Source organism: Aegilops tauschii, chromosome 5 (assembly GCF_002575655.3).
Source record: "Aegilops tauschii subsp. strangulata cultivar AL8/78 chromosome 5, Aet v6.0, whole genome shotgun sequence".
In the NCBI taxonomy this organism is placed as follows: Eukaryota; Viridiplantae; Streptophyta; class Magnoliopsida; order Poales; family Poaceae; genus Aegilops; species Aegilops tauschii.
In genome coordinates, this window is record NC_053039.3 from 366,628,680 (window position 1) to 366,635,960 (window position 7,281).

Genomic DNA, 7,281 nt, shown 5'->3' on the forward strand with positions numbered 1-7,281 from the left:
TGGCGCGTTTGCATATAAGTCACAGTGCAGCGCCTAGCCGCTAGGCGCTGCACATTACACGTGCAACGCCTAGCCCGCAGGCGCTGCACTGTACAGGTGCAGCGCCTAGCTCGGAGGCGTTGCACTGCTGGGTACGGGCCCGTGGGCTGCCACGGTGGACAGTGGTGCAACGCCCCGAAGCTAGGCGCTGCACCGTAGGGTGTTGCGCCGGCGTGGCGGGCGCTACACAAAAGGGTCAGAGGTGTGAAATAGTTTCGCAACTAGTTCATTCTGTGATTTGCTTTCGATTATAGGTCAAAATTGTCAAATTTGCCCTTTGCGAGGTGTGAGTCACACCGGCTGGCACTGGCGCAGCGGCAATTCTAGGAATACTTGTTGCAGTTGGCTACGTATACACGAGCTTTCTTTGGAATCTCGGCGTGCTGCTGCCTTGGGCAATCTCTCTGCTTGTCGTCGACCTCGACCTGGCGCTGTCAGAATACAAGTGAGAACGAGGGAATGAGGTGATAAAGCACAACGGCAAGTTGGAGATAGTGTGGCTTTGTCAACATGTGATGCAAGTGTGAACTCTTTTCCTGATCGGACGACTCGGACTCGCAGTGGCTATCTATCTATAGATTGCTTCGTGGTTGAGGTGAGGTGATTCCTTGGAATCTTGAGATTAGCACCGTCCTTTGGTTGTAGGCCAATGTCGTCGTGCATAGTGGGAAATGCCGAAATGATGGTATGACTATACAGGAACAGCAAGACGGCAGACGAAACCGTGCGCCGATTCAAATGAGGGTAAAAGAAGTGCATTTGCTATCAACATGCATCCCCCGGGGTAGAAAATAATCGATCAGTGACACCGGGAGAGATCGGCCGGAAGGACAGTTTGTCTGTTACTGTATTTCAACAGCAACCACATTAGTTAATGATGCCTGTCCCTTGGAACACACTCAGTGCACACTGACACCCAAGCCGTGCGTGTACGCTCGTGATCATAGGATGTTAGTCCTCCTGGTAATGTGAGTCACACGCCACCCAGCTTCTGCCGCCTTCTCGAGCACAATCTGACCGCTTCCGGCAGTAAAAAATACTGCACTGACAGAGCAGCAGCAGCCATTCGCAGGCATGCATCTTCCCCAACAGTTACACGCGCAAGTACCGAGCAGCTAGCTGCAGCAGACAGACGTCTCGCGAGTTCGCGGGGCAGTGCTTACTGCTGGATTAGGGAGGCTAATTACTTGCAGTAAATAAAAGGGGTTAGTGGTAGAAGTGGGGTGGCTGGTGCAGTCGTGCGGGCAAGTAATGTCAACACGAGCGGGCGCGCGGCGCACGTGAGGGCATGTGAAGCCCGCGCGTACCGGTGAGGAGGTTTGGTGGTGGCTTGTGAATCGGAGTCACGTCCGTCTCCACGCGTGATCACACGTACCGGTACGTTTCCTTTTTACTTGCCTCAAACGTGAACCTCCATGAAGGCTGGCTGTGCTGTGCACCGGCGCCTGTATTATACAGCCCTTTAATTGGCACGGTGCTACCTTCGACGAATGTAAAGTACTCCTTCCGCAAATACTTGTCCTAAAAATGGCTATATCTATACCCCACGTAGTTTGCTCGTGCAGTATGGGGCCATAGTTCAAATAGTTAAAAATCTATTAAACACTTTTTTTAGTGTAAGTTTGCTCGTGCACTATGGGCCATAGTTCAAGTAGTTTCAAATCTATCCCCCCATGTAGTGCATGTAACATATTCGGCAATTGGTTGCGGGGTATCGATAAATAATTTTCTGCACATATTCTTGTGGGTGCGGTTGCCTTATGCTGCACATTGGGGCTTACCAGAAATGATGTGGTTTTTAATAATAAATGTGGTTCTTCTCCTGTGCAGGTTATTCATGCATGTACGTGATGGCTCTGTACTTGGTCTATCCTGCAGAAGTCAGAGGACATAGACCTTTTTATGATGGCGTCTACACGGCTGGAGCGTACGGCCAGGGAGGTTTTCTCCCTCCATGGATGGCGGTGTAATCTCCGTACAGGATCTGCACCACCCTAGGCTGGATTGATTTATTTTTGCTGCAAAACTATGTTTATTTGATCGTTTGAACTTGTTGGCTGTGTGCATCATGTTTTGCAGAAGACGGGCATTCTTTAGATGCGGTTGTATCACCTTGGTAAATCAATTCAATGAAATGTCCGTTATCGAAAAAATATGAAATGTGCAGATGCCGAAAATGCCCATGTACATCAAATTTTCAGAAAGGAGAACTGAAGAGGCTGAGAAGGCAAAAGGCGGTGCAAAAGCTATTTCTCGCTTATTGCGAGATATACACCACACACGCCTCTAGCGTACCTACCCCTGGTTTTCTTCGTATTTGTTAGGGGTGGTCTTTGTTGTCTGCCGTTTTCTTGGACCGCTTCCTTTTGACGGTTTTTTTGGTTTTCCTTTTTACCTTTTCGCTTTTTGTTCTTTTTTTTTGGCAACATAACACATTTTTTTCTTAAAACTTGTAAACCCTTTGTAACATTTAAAAAAATACATGAATATTACTTCAAAAATATACAAGAACTTTTTAAGTTTACATGAACTATCTCTAATATGTGATCACCTTTTGCACATTGTATGAACTCTTTTAAAAAGTGCGAACAATTTTTTAAAAATAGTGCACTTTCTTAAATTTGTGTGAAAATTTATAAACATGTGAGATTTTTTTTCTTTGAATGCAAAAAAACTTTTTGAAAACTATAGAATGTGTGAATCCTTTTTTAATATACATGAACAGAATATAGAAATGCACAAAAAAGTTCTAACCTTCCATGAACATTTCTAAAAATTCATCAACACTTGTTAAAATTCCATGGAATACGGCATACTTTAAAATTCTGTGAAAATTTTAAAATTATGGACATCTTTTTTATAGCGTGATTTTCTAACTAAAAGGTAGTTTTCTAAAAGTTTGAAAATATTATTGTAAGATAACATGATAGATATCGCCATACTTTACTCAAAATGCACTACTATTTACAAACGAACAAATAAGAAAAGAAATGTGAAAAAAGAAATAGCACGACCTTTTGGGCCCATCAATGTGATATGGGCGCATGGCCGACCTTGTGCTATACCTTGCAATATGCGAGGTATTGACGCATCCAAAAAGCAGATCATCAACGTTCTTGATTGGATAGGAGCATACGTCGTGTGCTTTAACTCCTTGTGGAATTATCTTGGGAATATCTTTAGGCATAGTTGTCCAACTTGTTGGGCTTTGTTCGGCTGGTGCTCGGAATAAGACAAGCTAATTGTCAAATGATATATCTCGCTTACTATCTTCGTCTCGCTTCTAGCGATCCCAATTTTAGCACCTTCTACGCGTTTCTGTGTTTTATTATTGGCTTTCTTAAGAATTTTCCTTGTTTTCTTTCTCTATAAGTTTTCGTTTAGTTTTTATTATTAGTTTTTGTTCTTTTTCTTTTTTCTTTTTAATTTTAAGATAATTTGTCGATTATAAATCCATGGTAAACATTTTTTTTTCGTATTCAAGTAGAACATTTTTCAGATACGCATTAAATATTTTTCAAATACATGTTTAACATTTTCCAAATACATGTAGAACATTCACAAAATGCACATTGAACATTTTTAATAAACAACAAATATTTTAAGCACATGATTGAACATTACTAAAAAATGTCATGAACATTTTTACACACCAAGTGTTTTTAAGATTTGATGTGCTATTTTTATAGAATGACATGAGTCATATTTTTTAATATATGTAAAAAAATCTGAATACACGTCCAATGTTTTTTGTATACAAGTTGAACATCTTTCAGATACAAGTTGAACATTTATAAAAATACATAATGAACATTTATCAAATGTGCATCACACAATTTTTAGATACACAATGACCATTTTTAAGCAAACGTTGAACATTTTCCAAAACAATTATGAATATTATTTTAAATTGTGCGAACATGCTTTAGTGCTCTGAAAATTTTCTAAACGTCTTGAACAATTTTTTATACATTATGAACTTTATTACGACTTTCCAAGATTTTTCAAAAATATAATGAACAGTAAAATGTGTGACAAATTTTCGAAATGTCACAATCATTTTTCGAGTTGTACAATCATTTTCCTAAAACTGTGAGAACCCAATTTGAACACTCCCCGAATACTTTAATAGGCAGTTAACCTTTTCCGAAAACTAAATATAGTAAATTTTCCAAATATATATCTTTTTTTGATGCACTTTGGGAATATAATAGAAATAAGGAAAAATAAATAAAAACACTTAAATATCCCTACTGGGCTGACCCAGTCTAGGTTGTCGTTGAGGCGACCGTATGTACCATCTCGCAACAGGCGAGACAAAGACGTGCCTAGCTAATCGAGCTAAACGTAATCCTATTTAGCGATTGACGCGACAATTATGGTGCTAACCGTAGAAAGCGGTCACGCATGGGAGCTGTAGTTCGGCGACTTAAGCGCAAGTAAAGGCAAATCACACAAACAAATAACGCAAAAAAATGGCTCCTCCAGGAATCAAACTCGCAACGCCATGTCCTTGTTCGAGCTTACCTAACCACTACAGCCATTGGACATTTGTCACTGACAATAGCGCTAATAGTATAAGGACAGTGTGGCTGCGCTATTTATTTATCACTTACATTTTTTATGTATTTACAAAAAAATCATCTTTTTTTATGAGAAGTTCTGAACTAAAAAAGAGGTTCATCGATCTTGAGAAAAACATCATCATTTTCGAACAAAAATTCACAAACCCAAAAAAGTTCATCGATTTGGAAACAATTTATGCAAAAGTGAAAAAAGTTCATCCATTTTGAAAAAAAGTTTATCAACTTTGAAAAAAATTCATCGAGTTTAAAACAAGTTCATTATTTTTGAAAAAAGTTCACAAATTTGAAGAAAGTTCATCCATTTTGAAAAAAGTTCATCGAATTTGAAAAAGTTCACCAAATGTTTTTCATCAAATTTGAGAAAAGTTCACAAATTTGAAATTCTTTTGTTGAACTTTGAAAAAAGTTTACCAATATTAAATATAGTTCATGTACTTGAAAAAAGAGATCACCGAATTTGAAAAATAGTTTATCCAAATTGATAAAAAGTTCCTCGAAGTTGAAAAAAAGTTCATCAATTTAGAAAAAAATGTACGAATTTGAAATAAGTTTATCGAGCAAGGAAGAAAAAAATGGAAAATAGAAAGAAAGGAAAGCAAAAAACAGAATAAAAGAAAGAAAAGATAATATGGTAGTAAGCATATCATGTTAGCATGGCAGAGTGGTTACTGCAGTGTGCTTTGCCAATGGTTCCTCTGTCCCGGTCTTGCACCACTCTCATATCCATCAATCAATTTCATAGATAGTTACTATGGTTGTTTCTTCCTCTATTCACTAAAGCAAATGGAGCCTTTCCCTCCTCGAGTCAGCAAGCCAACTCGAGCGTTTTACCCTCGTGTCACTAGCGCAACACGAGCCATTCAAAAAAAAGTCTTGGAACTGAAGAGAAATCCATCTCTATATAAACTCTGTATGTTCTTGATATTGACTGAGTTACGAGAATGAAGAAGCGTAGCACACCTTTTCTCTCAATTCAAGTTTCCATTCAATAAGTGCACATTAAGTATTTCGTATAGAAGAAAAGGAACCACTTCTATTCCCTTAAGTATATGAAAAATAGCTTTTTGGTCCCTTTCGTCCAGAGGTTAGGACATCGTCTTCTCATGTCGAAGACACGGGTTCGATTCCCGTAAGGGATAGGTACTTATTCCTGGCCGGCAGTATCAAGAACCCGAATAGTCAGTAGGAAACTCCAATCTACAAGCTGAACAACAAGTTTAGAAGGCACGTTCTTGAAAGAGCAGGCTGACTATGAGACTCATATAAGGCTCACAATCGAGTGCATTGTTGACTCGGGGGCGGTTCCATAGGCGGCTACTCTAAGACGGATCAAGTTGGGCTATATATTATGGCAAGTTGACCCTACTTTCCAATTTCGTAGATAGAACAGTTCTAGTAGAAGGTTACCCGGGCCTTCCTAAGAGTACTAGGTTAAAGGGGAGACCTCTAAAGCCCAGAAAAAACTATCCTATCCCTTTAGGAATCCAAAAGCGCCGTATATGTGGATCACTGACGGCTATACCCAATGAGCACAATAGAAAGAGCCTAGGAAAATGCATCTTCTCACTATTTAGTCAGCAGTTGTCCATCGACTAGTCTTACTTACCGCACCACCCGGCGAAAAGGGATTTCTCAGTGATAGACCCACGAGAGCGTGTGTGCCAGTGACAAAATAAGTGCGAGACGATCTGGGAAGTGAGGGATGCCCTTCCTGGGTATCACGAGCGGTGAGGCAGGTATGGTTGGAGAAAAAGCAAGGCAACAGGGTGCTAGGTTTAAGCAAGTATTGTCCATCCGATCATTGGAATCGGCTTAGCTGAAAAAGGCCGATCTAGTTGAACTAGTAGGAAGAACACCCTTCTAAGGTGAAGGTATTCCATTTCTAAGAAGGAAGTTCTATATATTCGAACTAGAGAGAAGCTCTAAAATGGAAATCGAAAAGGAACCCCTTGTCTGTCCAGGTACTCACCCCGCTGGAACTCGCAATCAAGCATAGGGTTAGCAAACTAGGAAGGCACAGAAAAGAAGGCAGTTGCAAAGGCGAGCAAGGTATTTTTGAATTTCCTCAAATTGATGAATCAATGAAGTAGTTGAATTGAAGTAAATGTGCCTACGAAAGAAGAGTTTCTGATATGGATATGCGAACAGGAAGAAAGCAAGCATATATTACTATTGCATTGGCAACGAACACCGTCAAACAAAGATAGCTGTTGAGGAGTGATGTCTACTACGCAACCTTTCTTCTTGTAGACGTTGTTGGGCCTCCAAGTGCAGAGTTTTGTAGGACAGTAGCAATTTTCCCTGAAGTGGATGACCTAAGGTTTATCAATCTGTGGGAGGCATAGGATGAAGATGGTCTCTCTCTTAAACAACCCTGCAACCAAATAACAAAGAGTCTCTTGTGTCCCCAACACACCCAATACAATGGTAAATTGTATAGGCGCACTAGTTTGGCGAAGAGATGGTGATACAAGTGTACTATGGATAGTAGATATAGGTTTTTGTAATATGAAAATATAAACACAACAAGGTAGCTAGTAACAAAAGTGAGCAAAAATGGTATTGCAATGCTTGAAAACAAGGCCTAGGGTTCATACTTTCACTAGTGCAAATTCTCTCAACAATGATAACATAATTGGATCATATAACCATCCCT